This window comes from Protopterus annectens, chromosome 3.part0 (assembly GCF_019279795.1).
Source record: "Protopterus annectens isolate FY-2018-M chromosome 3.part0, PAN1.0, whole genome shotgun sequence".
NCBI classification, from domain to species: Eukaryota; Metazoa; Chordata; order Ceratodontiformes; family Protopteridae; genus Protopterus; species Protopterus annectens.
In genome coordinates, this window is record NC_056731.1 from 659,227,259 (window position 1) to 659,247,493 (window position 20,235).

Genomic DNA, 20,235 nt, shown 5'->3' on the forward strand with positions numbered 1-20,235 from the left:
GTTCTGTGCTTTGCCCTTTGGCCTTTCTACTGCCCCAAAGGTATTCACCAAATGTCTCGTTCCTGTGATTGTTTTTTGCAGGCTTCAGGGGATCCAAGTATTTCCTTACCTGAATGACCTGCTGATTCAGGTATCCTCTCCAGAGATCCTGTTGCAAAATCTTCATTTTGCCATCTCTCTTCTTTAGAGCCTGTAGTTCACAATAAACTTCAATAAGTCTTCTCTGACTCCTTTCAGGATCATGTTTTTCTGGGTTGCAGGATTCAGAAGGTGCCTATGCTGGCATCCCTGTCTCCTCCCAATTTCCATGTTTCAAACTCTTCTTCCTCTGGCTTCCATTACAGCCAGAGGTTTCTGAGAGCTCTGGGTTTCATGGCATCCACCATTCCTATGCTCCCTCTGGCCAAACTCCACATGAGAAAGTTTCAGTGGTTTCTAAAGTAAGTTTGGCTTCAACATGCACATCCTGTAGACTTTGTAGTTCCTCTTCTACCTTGTATCAAGAAGGGGCTTCAGTGGTGGATTCAGCAGTTGTCTTTAAACCCAGGGCTGTCTTTTCATCCCATTCTTCCCTCTCTGGAACTGTTCACAGATGCTTCAGATGTGGGATGGGGAGCAGTTTTGGGAGTGTGGTCACCTAATCAAGGGAAATGGTACATCAGTGTCAAAGAGATGAGAGCTCTTTGGCTGGCTGTTCAGGCTTTTCATCCACTTTTCTCCCCAGGACTTACCAAGGTATTCACAGACAATACCACGGTGATGTGGATATAAACAAACAGGGAAAAAAAATCTTACCTTCTTTGCTGGTTGGCACTCCTGGTATGGGATCTTGCTGACCCTTGACTCTTCAGGCAGTTTACATTCCCTCAGGTCAAAACATTGTGGCAGACATTTTGAGCAGGTCCCTGACCCAATCCCATGAATGGATGCTTCAGAGGGATGTGTTTTGGGACATTGTCCATCAGTGGGGTACTTCTCAAGGACATATTTTTGCATCCCTTCTGAATAGATAACTTCCTCTGTTTTATGTCAGAGGCCCAGGTCCTGTAGTGTGGAAGGTGGACACCCTCTCTTTTTCTTGGAAGGGGATGTTTCTTTATGCATTCCTACTCCTCATTCCAAATGTCATGTTCAAAATTCAACAGGACACTCCCAACATCTTGTTGGCGACTCCCTTTTGGCTGAGGCAGTATTGGTTCCCTCTTCTTCTACATTTAGCCAAGGGCAGTCATCACAAGTTATCTCATAGGGTGGACCTACTCGCACGAGACAAGGGATCTCTCATCCATCCCCATCTGTCCACTCTTCATTTGACAATGTGGGTGATGGGATTTAGATGTCTCATAGACACCAACTTTTTTTCTGAGGACGTGCTTAGAGTCCTGCAGGAGGCCAGGAAACCCAATAGTAGGAAATCTTACTTATCCAAATTGAAGGCATTTTCTGTTTGTCTTTCTCATAGCCTGGATCCAGTTTCTGTGGATGTTCCTTTTGTTCTCTTGTATGTTTGTGAATTGCTCAATGCTAGGTTGGCCTTTTTCTTCTGTTAAAGCCTTATTTATCAGCTGTCTTTGCTTCTCTGCCTTTATCTCCTCCTTTAGCTTCTAGATTTGAAGCTAAGCAATTCTGTAACGGCATCCATCATATTAGACCTTCCAGGAAGCCTGTTCCTCCTCCATGGGATCTTAATTTTGTTTTGGAGAAGTTGACTCAGGTTCCTTTTGAGCCTGCTGCTTCAGCTTCCTTGCAGCATTGCTCTTGGAAGGCTGTTCTTTTGTTGGCCCTTATGAGCTTCAAGCCCTTATGGCTTGTCCTCATTTTTTGGTGTTCCATAAGGACAGGGTGCCCTTGCATACTAATCCTTCCTTTGTGCCCAAGGTGGTGAGTTAGTTGTTCTTTAATCATTCTGTTCATTTGCCTACTTTTTCCCCTCTCCACAATCTATGAGTGAGAGAGTGCTGCATACATTGGATGTGCATAGAAAATTCAGATTTTATTTGGATAAGACTAAGTCTATTAGAACATCTGATCACTTGTTTCTTTTTATCCTATGTCTCTAGGATTGGCTGTAACCAAGCAAACAATTTCTTCTTAGATCTCAAAGGCTATTTCTTTTTGCTATTCTTCTCATGTTAAGAGCCTTCCTTCTTCTGTAAAGGCTCATTCTACTAGGACTCTGGCTTTTTCTGTTGCTTTTTTCAAGGGTTTGGATATTAACTCTATTCCTGAGACAGCTACGTGGACTTCTGTGCATACATTTACCAAGCATTACAAGTTGGATGGAATCTTCAGAGCTGGTTTTGTTCAGGCCATCCTTCATGGCTTCCTAAAGGGCTCTGATGGTCCTTGCTCCTCTCAAGTTTCTTCTTGAGTGTTGCCACTCTTCCAGATACAAGGAGTACTGCAATACATGAATGGAAGGACATGGTATATTTATGTAAAATCTTACCAAAATGGTACATGTCCTTCTCTTCACTGTTGCAGTATTCACTCCCTCCCTACTACCCCTGCTTCATTTGTCTTCTGGATGTATTGGTTACCTATTGGGTTTCCCTGGACTGGCATTCCTACTGGGGTTATAAGTTCTAAGGATGGCATGTCCGGATGTCATCTTTATGCCGTACACTATGCGAGGAGCATATGTGTGACAAGCACCCTAAGGCTTTTATATACTGGCCGGACATCGAGCTGTCCTAGGCAGGGAATCCCAATCATAAGGAATACTGCAACAGTGAAGGAAAGGACATCTACTGTTATGGTAAGATTTTACACGACTGCACTTTCTCCTAGTCCCCTTTATTATCTTCATCTCTGCTTCCCTCCACTTCATGCTACCCCTCTTTCTTTGCTCTCCTTTATAACCACCAACATTTCAAACATGTTTCTCCTAACATTATGTCTCTTTCTAGTGCTAGTGATATCCTGTATAACAAACTATCACATCCTATCTAACAAACTATCAATGCATAATTTCACCTCTATATACCTCTGCTACTGCAATTTAGTCAGCGTGTTATGAAATCAGCAGTAATTATACCAATATATCTCCCTGCCTTTTTAACCTCTTACCTTAGCTTTGTTTTAAGCACAAAATACTTCACTACCACCTCTGTTCAAAAAGTAAAGCTCCTTCATGTCCCCTCTAAAATGATACACTACCTCTCAAACATCCTGCAGAGAAGTGACATCTACCCCAACAATCAAGGATTTGTAAAACCACTAAGTAATTTAAATATCAAAGAACTAGTGCTCACAGAAACCTAGCTTAAACCTAGCATTAACCATTCTGAACTTCTCTCTCCAGGTTGTAATATTATCAGAGCTTATATGCTCCAGAGGAGTGATGGTGGGTCGCCTTACTTTATCCAATTTCATACAATCTATATTCCTGTTTGCATCCCCACATTCCAAATGATGAAATACTTATATCACTGTTAAAGCTTTAAAAAAAAACTCCTGTGTATTATTAGTCTATATTCCACCTGGAAGTAATATACCATCTTTATAAGAAATTCTGTGCTGGACAAGTAATAACATACCTTATGAAAATATCATACTAGGAGTTATAGATATCAAATGACAAAACCAGACTTTCCCCTCAGCTTGTATAAATTATTATGGTTACACACAACTTTATAAAAAAACTAGTACATCTAGTAATATCAACAGTAAATGGGTAGTTCTAGACTAGATGTTCTCTGACAACCTTAAATCTGCAATGTCTCAAACCTATCCAAGCTCACTTAGCAACCTCGTCCTAGACTATACCATAAAAGTACCCATCCACCAACCTAACATAAATCAACTTAAAAACTTTCCAAAACTTTTATAAATTCAATAAAAAGTCCTTCATCAGTACATTGAAAGCCTTTACATTGGTCTGCCCTAAAAACTCTCCTACTCAGAGAGGTGGTCAGTACTTTTAACACCGTATTCTTAAGTACTCTAAACAGCCATACCCCACTCTACAAAGAGATTGAAAATTAACCATGCACCAGTGGATCACTTTTTGTTCTTCTTTTGGCTTTTCCCGGTTAGGGGTCGTCACAGCGGAACTCCGGTCCACTAATGATTGGCAGTAGATTTTTACGGTGCCAAGGTGCCAGCTTGATGCCCAACCTTCAATGAAGGCACGCCCATTTACGCATGTCTTCCGAACACCACTCGATCGTGGGGATGACATGCAGACTCCACACGGAAGGCACTCCAGCTGAGAATCGAATGGGAGAACCTCTTGCTGTGAGGCGACAACACTACCGCTGCACCACCGCGGCTTCCTACCCAGTCAAAAACTGCAATGTCTAACAGAGTGTCAAAGCATGGAAAGAATGGTTCAAACATAAAAACCTGATATAATCCAGGACTCTATAGAAAATTATGCAGTCTGAGTTTAAAAAAAAAGCTAACCGAGATAGAAAACAATGCTATAGCTATCTACAACTTCAACACAAAAATGATCACAAAAATGATGGTCATCAGTGCATGACCTGTTACATCCGGGCTCAGATAAGGAACCCGGCCCTCCTTATAATATCCCTTCAATAAAAATTGCTACCTTATTCAATACCCTCTTGATAGAAAGCATTGCCTCCCTAACTAAAAACTCATCACCCTCATACAGTTCTTCCTTCTCCTTCACAATAACATCCAAATGTATCCAATCCCACTTTTTCTGTGATCAGTAGATTAAACCAAATCCACCATTCTCCATACACCACACATACAAATTACCAGTTCCTTTGCCCCCCCCCATCCCCCCCACACCTTTTGCTGATGAATCTAATTCACCCTGTATATCCATTGCTAGTAACTTCAACATAGGACCTGATTCTACATCAATGATAAATCAAAACTTCTAATTAAAATCAAACTTTGCTCCACTGTAGCTGACAACCTTCCAGCTGAATACCTGAAGACATCTGCCAATGCCATAGCATACCCAGTCTCTATCCTTATCAACACATCAGTAGCTGAATCCTTTGTACACTCATTATGAAAAAATGTCATATTTGTTTACCAGGCTAGTCCACTTGGTCATTAAGAGACCATTTTCAGTGGAGGTCTGGGGAGAAAAGCTCCACAGACAAGTAACTATAACAAGCATGAACAAGTAAATAAGATTATACAAAGTAATTACAATAACAAACAAGTTAACTAAAAAAAAAATATATATATATTAGCTAAATCTGACTATTTGACATTTTGGTGAGATTCACAGAGGTACTCAGCATCTGGAAATTGGCACAGCCAGGAGTGTATAAACTTTGTACATTTGTTGATAGCTAAAAAAAAAGATAGAGGTCGAACAGAATATAAAGTGAAGGCATGAGAGAGGAGTAGAGCTATGGAAGTGGTATTATCCCTGTTAGTAAAGGTGCAGTCCCTGCTGACACCTCTAACTTCCAGCCTATTGTTAGAGCTATGGAAGTGGTATTATCCCTGTTAATAAAGGTGCAATCCCTGCTAACTCCTCTAACTTCCAGCCTATTGTTAGAGCTGTGGAAGTGGTATTATCCCTGTTAATAAAGGTGCAGTCCCTGCTGACACCTCTAACTTCCAGCCTGTTGTTAGAGCTATGGAAGTGTATTATCCTTCTTAATAAAAGTGCAGTCCCTGCTGACACCTCTAATTTCCAGCCTATTGTTAGAGCTATGGAAGTGGTATCATCCCTGTTAATAAAGGTGCAATCCCTGCTGACACCTCTAACTTCCAGCCTGTTGTTAGAGCTATGGAAGTGGTATTATCCCTGTTAATAAAGGTGCAATCCCTGCTAACTCCTCTAACTTCCAGCCTATTGTTAGAGCTGTGGAAGTGGTATTATCCCTGTTAATAAAGGTGCAGTCCCTGCTGACACCTCTAACTTTCAGCCTATTGTCAGAGCTATGGAAGTGGTATTATCCATCTTAATAAATGTGCAGTCCCTGCTGACACCTCTAACTTCCAGCCTATTGTTAGAGCTATGGAAGTGGTATTATCCCTCTTAATAAAGGTGCAATCCCTGCTGACACCACTAACTTCCAGCCTATTGTTAGAGCTGTGGAAGTGGTATTATCTCTGTTAATAAAGGTGCAGTCCCTGCTGACACCTCTAACTTTCAGCCTATTGTCAGAGCTATGGAAGTGGTATTATCCCTCTTAATAAAGGTGCAATCCCTGCTGACACCTCTAACTTCCAGCCTATTGTTAGAGCTATGGAAGTGGTATTATCCCTCTTAATAAAGGTGCAATCCCTGCCGACATCTCTAACTTCCAGCCTATTGTGATATTATCACCTCTCTCAAAAAATCTTTAAAGATGTATTCATAAACAACAACTCCACTCTCTATTGCAAGAACAGCTATTAACGTATACCCAACATGGCTTTTGCCCAGAAGACACTAGAACTACTGCTCTGCTGTTATTCACTGAGAGCATAAACAAATACAGTGACTTGGACAAACTTGTTTCCTCCCTATACTTTGACCTGTATAAAGCCTTCAATGCAGTTTTCCCCTTAAGTACATGTGCAAAATGTCTCAGCATAGACTATCCCCTTCTTCATTACAGCGGTTCAATAGCAACTTGACTGACATCCTCCAATCTGTAGCCTCTCTTATACAATATGCTGATGAGTCCACACTTCTATGTGCATTTAATACCTGCCTTAACTCTACAATATTACTCATCAACTTTTTCCTAATTTGAGAAATGGCTCAATAATGCCCAACTACTACTCAACCCTAAAAAAAATTCTCCAAATCCCACATTGCCTCGTACAAAACTTTTTGGAGGGATTATGGATGATCAGAGCTGCATGTTCAAAATAACATAAAAATGATTCTTAACCAAAGAAAGTTGGCAAGGCAGAAGCACAAACGAAAGGTTTGATATATATATATATATATATATATATATATATATATATATATATATATATATACAGATATATAATTCCTGACTATTTTTGATTAGGTAGGATTCTTAGACTGTGTTTTTTTTAATTTACGGGTGGTAAATTATATCCAATACAATAGAAAATAGTGGTCTCTCACTTTTTTTAAAGGGACAGTAGCAGGAAGTGATGTAAACATTCTGCTTTAATAAATTACTGTGGTTTCAGTATAAATACTGGTTTAAGAAGTGCATTTGTTATTCTGAAGAAGTCTTATTTTAAGACAAAAGCACTTAATGACTGGAATAAAATTTTGGTTTACTTTTTCCTGAGTATTCTGTGACGTCTTTGGGTACCACAGCAGAGGCATTTCTTTGTGGATAAAAAGAGTGCACCAAAAATTTCTAATGCTCTACAGGCATAAAACCATCCTTTGCAACAACACCAAAACCACTTTTGCCACTACCTAACTTCTCTTATCTTTCTTATATGGTGCATCCATTGCAACATTTGTCACCAATAAACAGTATCACATCCGCTGTCGTACTGCCCTTAAAACTTTGAATTGGCTCATGCTGCCTTGCCATTTAAATTATATACACTTATCTCAACTCACAACATTGTTCACAAAGCCAATGACTGCCCTGGTTTTAGTCCCTTTCTCCATTCCTACTATCCTAGCAAACCATTTTGATCTAAGGAACATCATTTCATCATATATAAACTTCACAAGTCCTCTGACTGAAGTCCCTAATTACATTCAGTCACTAAAAATGGAATGCTTACCAACTAAATAAGAAGTAGCTCCTCCCTCCTCTCCAGTGGCATACATCTTACTAATTTGTTATCTGTAAACACAGTCAATGTGATTCTCAGATTCAGGACAAATATAATTTTGCCCAGGTTATGCTATCTACTCATCTCAACAGTGTGCTCAAAGTGTATAATGTAATCCCTATGAACTGCATCTGAAGTTGTGAATTCTTTAACTACTGACAGTGTTCTCAACTGGGTATCTGTTTCCAAATATTTGCACAATGTTTGTATAAGTGCACACTGTATGAACTGAAACTGTGAATTTTTAACTCACTTAATATGTTGTCTTGTGTACAAGGTTTTGTAATAACTTTGTTATTTAAGTGTAATTGTAAAATGCCAATGTGTAGCTTTTCTCTCAGGGTCTCTGCTAAGATTGTAATATTATCCATTCAGACTTTCCTTGGTAAACAAATGTCAACTTAATAAAGTAAATAAAGTGTAACCATAGAATGTAGCTGCTCTTTATGTTTGTGATGTAACATTTTGTAATTCTTCAGAATATTCAGTATCCAGTATTGACACTGCAAATGGATTGCTTGTTGTAATGCATACATCATGGCATGCAGCTGCTTGTGAACAGATGGTAGGATATTTAAAGCAAAATACCCTATATACTATCACCTAATTATTTTAGTTGTTTGTCTGTGTGCATATCTATCTCTTTTTCACACGCACACACACACGTTTGTGTGTTTGTGTGTGTGTGTGTGTGTGTGTGTGTGTGTGTCGGCTTTTGTGTTAGGGTCGCCACTTCATAACTCCAAATTTCATAATGTTGAATTTCATTACATTGAGACCAGAACATCGAAAATTCAAAACACTGAAAACCCAAAACATTGAAAACTCAGAATGTTGAAAGTGTGCTTCATAACAATGAAAACTACAAATAGCACCTCCACCTACAATACCACCTAACTAACAAACACACTTTCAACTGCATTTCTGTGGGGGGGCAAGCCCCCTGCACCCCCCCCCTAAATTAAATATACCAACTCCAAGATCGCACTACAGTGGAAAAAAAGTTAATTTCCTAACCTCACTGTGAGAAACGTAGCAGAAAGTGTGTTTGTTAGTTAGGTGGTGTTATAGGTGGAGAGGATGTTATTCAGGTTATTTAGGTTTACTGTCGTTTGTAACAACAAAAAGTAAAACCGAACACAAACATTCCAAATGGCCACAATGTTGACCCAAGTGATCAACACATTTGAGTTGACATTGTTAGCGAAACCATCACGTGATAACCGTATAGGAGCTGATGTAACCCCTGCTACTAATATATTCTATCTCCGAGATTGCACTACAGTCAGGTTATGGATGAATTTCCAATTCCCTGTGTACTGCGCTCTCTAGGCAGATAGTCAAATACACTTATGCGAATGCACTACTGCATTCACATAAATGTTTTCAACTATCCCATCTATTTAAATTTTGTGTATGACATTCTGATTTTCTGCAGCAGTGCTGCCTACAGACTGTCATTCGCACAAATGATAGTAAACCTGTTATTTACATATGCATTGTAGTTTTCAAAGTTATGAAGCATACTTTCAATGTTATGGAATTTCAATGTTATGAAGTAGACCCATACACACACACCACATATATATGTATATACATATATCTGTATGCATCTATGTTTACACAAGCACATACCCACGTCTCTGCGTGTTGTACACATATACACATGCACATATATCTGTGTGTACACATATACATACACACACACAGACTATATATATATATATATATATATATATATATATATATATATATATATATATTTATACACACAGAGAGAGAGATAATGTTGCAAAGCAATTTGGGAGGTATAAACCATGACACAACAGATAACAAATGTTAAATGACCACAGCTCATTTCAACAAACAATACACGTTTTATATATTTATATATATATATATATATATATATATATATATATATATATATATATATATATATATATATATATATATATATATATATAGGAACCTCTGCATCAAAGTCCAATTCACAAACTAACAAATGTAAAACCAAAGATCACTGGAACACCAGGCTGATAAAAAATGAACCGTTTATTAAAACAATAAACGTTAAAAACCAGCGCTTTCAGGTTTACCCCTTCATCAGAAAATACATTACAATGAAGCTTAATTTTAAAATAAACAATGACCAATCCGTATTCAGTGCTGAACCCTCCTCCTCTTTAGGGCGGGATTAATGGGAATAACCCCATTCAAACCAGGGGCTCTTTCTGCTCTTAACTCCGTGATCCATTTGGACTCATTAAACTCAGTTAAGTTTGTTATATCACCACCTGTTGCAGTTAATTTGATCAGCTGCAATACCATGAAAACAAATGTGTGATCAGTATTTTCTCTAACATGTTGATATAAAGCATTATGAACATTTTTTAACTGTATAGCTGACATATTGGTGAAAAAAACACCCTTGCAGGTCCAGTGCCTTTAAACTCCTGGATTCAGATAGATGTGTACAAAGTTCTTTATAATCCACAGGTTATGTTGTGAACAAGAACGCCAATAAATGAAAAAAACAAATTGAAATTTTATTAAGCTTAAAAACAAGCTTTTTGTCGGCGCTCTGCACCAACTTCCTCAGAAAAACAAACTGCAGGGTGGTTTTTTCACCAGTTTGTTTTTTGTTTTTGAATTTTTATAAGGTTTATATGCTTCAGTATTCTTTCTTTCAGCTTACAAATTGTTTTACATACATTTATGTCCATCTTTGGTTCCTGGAACCTCTTCAAGTGGTTACAGACGATACTACGGTAATAGAATCCCCCAAGATCATTATGGTGACTCCCTTCTGGCCCATGCAACCATGGTTCTCCCTTCTTTTGGAAATGTAAACAAAAACGTAAATTAAAATATTACGTTCGAGACAAAAAAAAGATAACCTTATTAAAATAACCACTTTCGTTCTGTGCGATACAAAACTTCTTCAGACTGATATGCGTATACATACTTTTAATTTGGATATCATTTGAAAGGTTTTGTATTGCACATAACGAAAGTGCTTATTTTGACATCAGTCATCTTCAAATGACTCCCTATATGATATGGTCTTAGTTTTTTTAGGCCTCTGTTTTCTGAGGATGTGCAGCAGGTAGTAACGCTGCTACTAGAAAATCATATATTAGCAAAGGGAAAAAGTTTTCTAGTCAGTACTAGAAACTTAACTAGCACCATCTGTGACTAGTTGTTCTCTGGTTTTACAATATTTACATGAGCTACTATCCTGTGGCCTTCCTTTTTCCTCTATCAAGGTTCATTTATCAGCCATTTCAGCATGTGTGCCCACAGAGCCTTCTCTTTCAAGGCAGTCTCATGTATAAATGTTCCTGAAAGGAATTTTACACAATAATCTTCATTTGAACTAGCTAATCTGGCTGACTTGAGGTTCTTAACATGGAAAACAGTTTTACTGATTGCTCTCACCTCTGCCAGAAGGTTATTTGAGTTGCAATATCTTATGGTGAGACAACCCAACCTTATTTTCCATAGTGACAAGGTTTCCTTAAGAACTAAGCCTTCTTTTACAGCTAAAGTGTTATCTGAGTTTTCTTTAAGCCAAATTATCCGTCTTTCCATTTTGTTTCCTGAACCTAAAAATGAGGGAGAAAGGATACTCCATACCTTAGATGTCCACAGACAACTTGGGTACTGTCTTGATGGAACTACATCTTCGAGATCTTTGGATCAATTGTTCATTTCTTGTGAAAGTAAGTTGTGGTGGCAACCTGTGTCAAAAGAGTGTATTAGCAAATGGTTGTCTAAGGCTATTATTTTTTATTATAATCGCTATGACAGATCTATTCCAGGCAGGGTCAAGGCCCAGTCTCCCAGGGCCTTAACTTCATTTATACCATTTCAGAAATGGTTGGGTTCTATAAGTATTCTAGAAGCTGCTACTTGGTCTTCTGTACATATCTTTACAAAGTACTAGAAACTTGATTCCTTCTTTAGGTCTAGATCAAGTTTTGCTAGGATCATAGTCCAGGGGATCCTGGAGTCTTCCACTTTCTCCTCCCAAATATAGTTAGCTGTGGCAACCTACCCATAAAGCTAAGGCTACTGCTGCAGTGATCAGTAGAAAGAACATAATACAGTTATGTAAGTTCAACTTAACCATAACAGTAGATGCTTGAATGATCACTTCTGCAGATAGGGTGTCAATCTGTCTGGGAGCATACACATGTACACACAGACAGACATTCAACCTTGTGTGCATTTTGTGTTTAAACACACTTCTGGTTGTCAGGAATTTAGACCATCGAGGAAATACAGAAGCAACTATTCAAGCTAATAACAAACTGACAAACAAAATAAAAATCCAAAAGTCCAAAGTTGGTGTCAGCTGACTGCACTCCTTTATTCATGATAACTAATAGTAAATATTTTAAAAAAGTAAAATATAAAATTGGAAAGTTAATGAAGTGTATAGTGATACTGTGGGTGAAGTACCCAAACTTCCCTAAGCATGTTAGAGAGGGGAGAGGACGATAGACTAAAGTGTAAGAATACAACCAAAATGCAGGGAACTTATTCATGTATTGAGTGTAGGCATTGTAAATATTTGGCTGTGTTGTTACTGTGTTTAACAGCATCACTGATACACTTGCAAGACTAGAAATAGTGTACAGCCTGGAAAAGGTTTTCATATTGACAAAACTAAAAGGAAACTTGAGTATCATAACAGTTAAGGAATATTAGAAATAAGGTTAACAAAAATACCATTTATAAGTATAATGAGCATTGTGTTAATTTTATAAGGTGTGTACATTTTTTTCTTTTGACAAGGTAGAATGTGATGTGATAGGTGAAAACTTGGATTGTTTGTTATTAAAGAGAGATCTGACTTGGCAATGTAATTTTAATGCTTTTAGAAAATCATGGTTGAATGCACTATTAATTTATCTTGCATTTTAAATTAAGAGGATTTGTATTATCAAAGCTTTCTGTTGGTTGTCTCATGTTTTTAAATCAGACATATTTAATGATGTTACAAATGAACTATAGTGTCTGATGAAGTTCACTTACAACAAAGACACTTAATTTGCTTTCATCCTGAATAAAGGATTGTAGTCAACTGGTACAAGCACTGGATGTTTTTTTTTAATTTAGAGGATTACTGACAGCACCATTAGCATGTCTTTGAGATGTGGGAGGAAATTGGAGTACCAAGCAAATCCATGCACTGGCACAAGGAAGAGGTATAGACTGCATAGAGAAGGTACTCCAGCTGGAAAACAAAGATCTATGAGACAGTAGTGCTAACTTTTGTACACTGTGCACACCCTATTGTTTCAGAATTAGTAAAACAAATTTCACATTCAGTGACAACATTTTTTCCTACCACCTGCTCCTAATCAGCCCATTTATGACATTCCCGTGACAGTTTCCTGTTATTAATGATCTCATTATGAACATTGGTGGGGGTTGAGTCAACCAGTATCTGTCCAGTAAATAATAAAAATAGTCCTTTTAAAGCCACACGTTTTGATTTAAAGCAAGGACCTTAATCATACATTCAGACCCACAAAAAGACACTTGTTTGTTTATTTGGTTGCTAAGTAAGACAAACCAAATTTCCCCTTAAAGCTATGACTTGTTACAAAGAAGATGAAAAATTTAATAAATAAAAAAACACTGTGACACAGTTAAATTCTTATAATGGTTTACATTCTTCATGCTTCTTTGATAAAATGTACTACATATAGAAGTGTTCTAGGTAACGCCAATAAAATATAAACATGTAGGTTTAGTAAAAAGAGTATTGAACATGTCATTGCATTTTGTGGCCAGATTTAAGAAAAAAGTTCTTGATCAAGTTGAAGAAGGGATACAATGTTCCAATTTTGGTCGATTTAATGACAAGGCATGACTGGCGCTATCAAGTGATAAATCAAGTTGCTGAAGGGCTTATAGAGGATAAGGCAGAAAAGAAAAAATGGATATAGTGGCATATTTGGTCATTTTTTGGCATACGTGTATAAATGTTCCTAAACTGGAAGAGCACTAACATGTAATGACCAGAAAATTAAAAAAATATATATATATATATATATCTCGCTTTTTTAAACACTTTTATTAAATTATTATTTATTACATAGGCAAACATACATTATCTGAAAGAAAACAATCAGTTTTAACATTTTCCATTTAAATACATTATACAGTGGATATAAAAAGTGTACGCACCTCTGTTAAAATGCCAGGTTTTGTGATATAAAAACATTAGACCACAATAAATAATTTCAAAACTTTTCCCACCTATAATGGAGCCTATAACCTGTACAATTCAATTGAAAAACAAACAAATCTGTTAGGGGAAAAATATAAAAAATAAAAAAGGAACACTAAGCTTGCTTAAGTGTGCACACCCTTAAACTAATACTTTGTTGAAGCACCTTTTGATTTAATTACAGCATTCAGTCTTCTTGGTTAGGAGTCTATCAGCATGGCACATTTTGACTTGGCAATATTTGCCCACTCTTCCTTGCAAAAGTGCTCCAAATCTGTCAGATTACGAGGGCATCTCTTGTGCACAGCCCTCTTCAGGTCACCCCACATATTTTCTATTAGATTTAGATGTGGGCTCTGGCTGAGCCATTCCAAAACTTTCATTTTCTTTTGGTGAAGCCATTCCTTTGTTGATTTGGATGTATGCTTCAGGTCATTGTCGTGTTGAAAGGTGAAACTCCTCTTCATCTTCAGCTTTCTAGCAGATGCCTGAAGGTTTTGGGCCAAAAGTGAATAGTATTTGGAATTGTTCATAATTCCCGCCACCTTGACTAAAGCCCCAGTTCCAGCTGAAGAAAAGCAACACCAAAGCATGATACTGCCACAACTATGCTTCACCATGGGGATGGTGTTCTTTTGGTGATGCGAAGTGTTGTTTTGTGCCAAACGTACCTTTTGGAATTGTGGCCAAAAAGTTCAACCTTGGTCCCATCAGACCATAACACATTTTCCCACATGTTTTTGGGAGACTTGATGTATTGTTTTGAAAATTTTAGCCAGGCCTGGATGTTTTTCTGTGTAAGAAAAGGCTTCTGTCTTGCAACGCTACCCCATAGTTCAGACATATGGAGAATATAGAAAATTGTCACATGTAGTATGCAACCAGTACGTGCCAGAAATTCCTGGAGCTCCTTCAGTGTTGCTGTAGGTCTCTTGGCAGCCTCTCTGACCAGCTTTTGTCTTGTCTTTTCATCAATTTTGGAGGGATGTCCAGTTCTTGGCAATGTCACTGTTGTTCCATATTTTCTGCACTTTTTGATGATTGTCTTCACTGTGTTCCATGGTATATCCAATGCTGTGGAAATTTTTTTGTGCCCTTCTCCTGACTGATACCTTTCAACATTGAGATCCCTTTGATGATTTGTAAGTTCTCTGCAAACCACGGCTTTTGCTGTAGCAGGCAACTGAGTAAATGTTGGGAAAATCCTATTAAGACAGCTGAACTTTATTTAGGGTTAATCAGAATCTCTTTAATTGATGGCAGGTGTGTACCCAAAAAGAGGGAATGCTGTAATTAAATCAAAAGGTGCTTCAACAAAGTATTAGGTTAAGGATGTGCACACTTATGCAACCAGCTTATTGTACATTTTTTATTTTTTATATTTTTCACCTAACAGATTTGTTTGTTTTTCATTTGAATTCTACAGGTCACATTAAAGGTGGAAAAAGTTTTGAAATGATTTATTGTGGTCTCGTTTTTTTATATCACAAAAACCTGGCATTTTAACAGGGGTGTGTACACTTTTTATATTCGCTGTAGATCACATATATTTTCTTTGCTACTATCAATAGTCCATCATTACAAATAATTGATGAATTTCTGCCTTCCAATACACCTCCCCTCCCCTCCTGAACATTATTATGTGTGCATCGTTCACTCAATTTCCTGTCATTTCTATGTGATCTAATTCTTCCCTTTTTGAAAGATCTCTATTCCAGTTCTTTTATCTCTTTTATAATACTCAGTACCTCAAATACAGTTGGTGTAGACTTCAATTTCCATTTTCTAGTAATTGCTTTCTTTCAGCCAACAGAAATAAACTTAATAAGGTCTTGCTATATCTAGGCAGTTCAGATCCTGTATCCCAACTCAAAGGAATCATTTCCTTACTTACTGCAATTTGCACTGCCACTATTTCTGACACAGTTCTATGTAAGGAATCTTTAAAATCTGCCTGCTTATTACACTCCCAAAACATATGTGCACCATTACCTCTTTCTTCTCCATCACACCTCCAAACGTTGCTATCTGAGGACAAATTCTTTGGAGTCTGCTTGGGGTATAAATATCCCTATGCAAACACTTCCAAGCAAAGATCCCAACCCTTCTGGGCTTGGTTGCATACATATGCCTTCCCATTCTTTTCTTGTAAATTTCTTTTCAAGTCTCTCTTCCCAATCTTTTCTAACCTCTGATTGTTTCTATAGTTATCATGTAATATTGTATATGCTGTACTAATTATACCTTTTTAGCAGCTGCATCTGTTCTGCAGCTGGCCCTCTTCAAGAGAAATCTAGATAAGTGGATGGGTAACAGAAAGTTCACCCCAGGGATCACTCTAGTTGCCCTACTTGATTGAGGCACTGTGAACTAACATCGGTTGTCAGAGCGCCAGGGCAATTTTTTTCTGGGCTAGGCTTGTAAAGGCTTCAGGGCCATTAGCCTAGTACACAGCTATGAACCTATGAAAAGATTTGGAACTGTCTCAAATTGTTCTACAGCACTGAGATGTCCTTTTTTTTGGATTTATCAGGTGTAAAATAATATCATCTGCAAATAAAGTCGACTTTTCTTGATTACCATACCAATTATATCCGTGTATTTCTGAGTCCCTTATTTTCTTTGCCAATGGCACTAAACATAAAACAAATAAAGGGGAAATAAGACACCCCTTGTTGTTCAAACCTCCCACTTCAATTCTTACCTATGATCCTTCATATATCCTCTTCATTAACCTTATTATTGTATCAGGGAATGCAAATGCTACTAATACCATGCTCATAAAATCTCAGCTTACTCTGTCAAATGCTTTCTCTGCATCGTCCCATCAACAAAGGTATTTTCTTAGATTCTGCTTCCCTTTGGATCATCCATTGTTTCATTAATTTTGTCAATTGTTTGCCTCCCCTTCACAAAACCACACAATTTTGGCAACACCTTTGCCATTCTTTTAGCTAATATAACTGGTAGCATTACCTTGAGAAAAATAGGAAGATGTTTGCCTTCTCCAAGGTAACACGGTGATGCTGTCTTTGTGTAAACTAATACTGAAGTACCAAACTATATTTAGAGGGTATGGAAAGCTTGTGTGTTAGTTTGTTTTGCAAATAGCAATACCCCTGCTCCGTAAAGGGATGAGAATTTCCTAAAGAATCAGAGACTGAATTATAGCTATGAAGTAATACTTTGGTTTTGCAGAATGGTCTGCTAATGTGCTCAGTGCAAGTCAGAGACATATCAAGGCATATCTCAAGATATTTAAATAAGGAGCCAGATTGTAGGAAGTTCCCATTTGTGGCAAAAAGAGCATAGTTCGTACACAAGCTAATCATTTTTAGCATGCCTTTACTTTTATGGAAGTTAACAGCAGTTAAGGAGGCCTTGGACATGTTATTGAGTTTTCAGACTCTAAGATATTAAGTTTTAGTAGTAACTGAGATATGACATTAATAAAAATAGAAAAAAGTACAAGGTCTAGTACAGATCCATACATAATGCCTTCTTTTGTATCCAGAGAAGGAGAAAGTGTGTATCAAAGTTTTAATCTTTAGGTTCTTCCTTCAAATAGCCCTGGATGGAACAGCCAAAGATCATAAGATAACTCATTAACATCACTTCATTGAACAGAATCAATGTCCTTTCTTTGTCATTCCTTGCAATAAACAGTCAAAGCTGTCTGATGCATCCAGATCTGCAGCTTCTATAAGTAGATCAAAACCTATGCTTTTATTTGTGTTGTTACTGAAGGTTAACAGAGAAGTAGTAGTGATTTAGAGATACACGGTTTGGGGATTTTTCCATATTTTTGCTAACTGTAGAAAATGTTGAGTCTTGCTGATATGGTTTGCTTAATTTCCCTTTAAATTTACAACTAAATAACTCATTTGGACATGCCTTTGTTGTATGAACATGCCAGTACAACTTGAAACTGATTTATATCTGCCATTCCAGAATAGTTGGACGTCAAACTGCAAGAATAAGCAGGTGCTATAAAAGAACACAAGTTCTGTAATAGGAAATCATGATAAGCTTGTAAGTAAGGCATGGTTAAAAGTATGTTTTGTAAATAGGGTGATCTACCCCCTTAAAAAAAATCTAACTGTTGACCAGGATCCTACAGTTAATGAATGTGGATAGCGGTGATTCCAAAAACATACTCCAGCATATGGAAGGAATGCTGAGATTAATAATTCACTGTTAAACAGTGAGAGATTTTTGGGCATGCAGTCAATTAAAGAATGTTATGGAAAATACCTTACATAAGTCAGGTTATTTTATATAATTTTATGCTACCCTTGGTGGCATTTATGAAGTTAATATGGGTTGCTAAACATAGTGAACATCTGATGATTGTAAGACTACCCATGCATTAAAAAAGAATGGTTTCTTGCGCATGTAAAATATAAAACAGATCTTTTAGACCAGTTATTACAAACTCCTCTACTACCTATGGCAAATTGCTTCTAGACATCTTAACTTTCTGTTCCTGATTTGCTGAGCAGATGTAAAGGTACAGAAAATTCACATCACTGAGCTTCTTTGAAAGATGTACAACACTGATGAAAAGTGGCCTTTGTATATGTTTTTATAGACCTGATTAGCATGTAAATTGAGGCTTCCTTGAAATATGGCACGTTTGTGTCAGACTTCCAGTCTAGATAAATGCTGCAGTGGAATAAATTGTTGACATTTTTATAGTAAACTTGCAGAATTTAATGCAGCGTATGAAAACTAAACAATGAACATACAACACTCTAACCACTGCACATAACTGTTTCTCAAAGAGAAATAAATACAAAAATAAATAAAACATACACAAATATTTTTCTGGGTTAGAAGTTGCCTTTGTCCTGCTTTATAACCAATTGAAAGCATGGACATATTAATTGGAGATGATGATCTACATTTATTATTATTTTTAAGAAAACTAAAGAGCAAAGCAAGCAGTATCATTAAAAATGTAATGGGCCTCTCAGTGTGTCACAGGTGCATTTGTTTGCTGTCTGTCTCTCTCTCACCTGGGACACAACATTTTAATTTTCTGATAAGCGTCCTTTATTTAGACATAACTTGTGTACATCACACAAAATTAGACTGTACTGATAGATTTAATCCATCTAAAATGTTCTGTCATCATAGGCCTTAGTCTGTTGATTTTTGGTGATGTATCACTGAGACAAGCTGTACATTTCCCAATGAAAGTTCTAAGATATTTAGTACTAGAAATGGCAGTAATAATTTTGTTATTCCAATTTAATTTTATTCCATGAATAGCATTTCAGTGTATTTTTCAAACAAAACACATGTTTTATTTGGCATAAGAATAAACAGGAGAGAAAATACAAAAAAAAAAAATCACTCAATTTTCAGACATTAAAAATTCTGTGAACTTTTTATAATATCTAAAACTAATTCTGTGAACTGTTTCTAATATTTAAAACTCCTCATATGGAAAGACTGCATTTTCTAAGTACCACAATCCTCCATGCATGATTATTCTATAACAAAAGCAAATGAAGAGGGCACCAGGCCACACATGCCTGTAGCAGAAAAGTAATACATTTGTAGTATAATTGCAATCATTTTTTTCTTCCTTACAAGAGTTTCTTCTACTCACAAAAGGAACACTGTTGTTCAGCAAACCAGCCAGAAACACACTGAGTTGTGGATAAACTCTACATAAGAATAGGGAAACAAAGAAGCTATATGCATATGTATGTGTATATGTACATATGAATATATATGCATGACTTTATGTATATATGTATCTGTACATATGTATGTGTATGTATACACACACACATACACATACACACACACAGATACATATATATATATATATATATACATATATATATATATAGACACACACACACACACACACACATACATATATATAAATACACACACACCCACACACACACACACACACACACACACACACACACACACACACACACACACACACACACACATATATATACATGTATGTGTGTATGTATGTGTGTGTGTATATATATATATATATATATATATATATATATATATATATATATATATACATATACACATATACACATGTGTGTGTGTGTGTGTGTATATGTATGTATGGATTCATTTCAGAAGCTCGAAATACTGAAATCTCGAGCCCAAGAAGTCGAATCCACAAAACAAGAAAAGGTAAAAACCACGAAATTCAAAGCCTCGAATACCAGAAGTTTTGAATTTCGTGGTTTTACTACACACACAAATACACACAATCACTGTACTACATGAAAGCC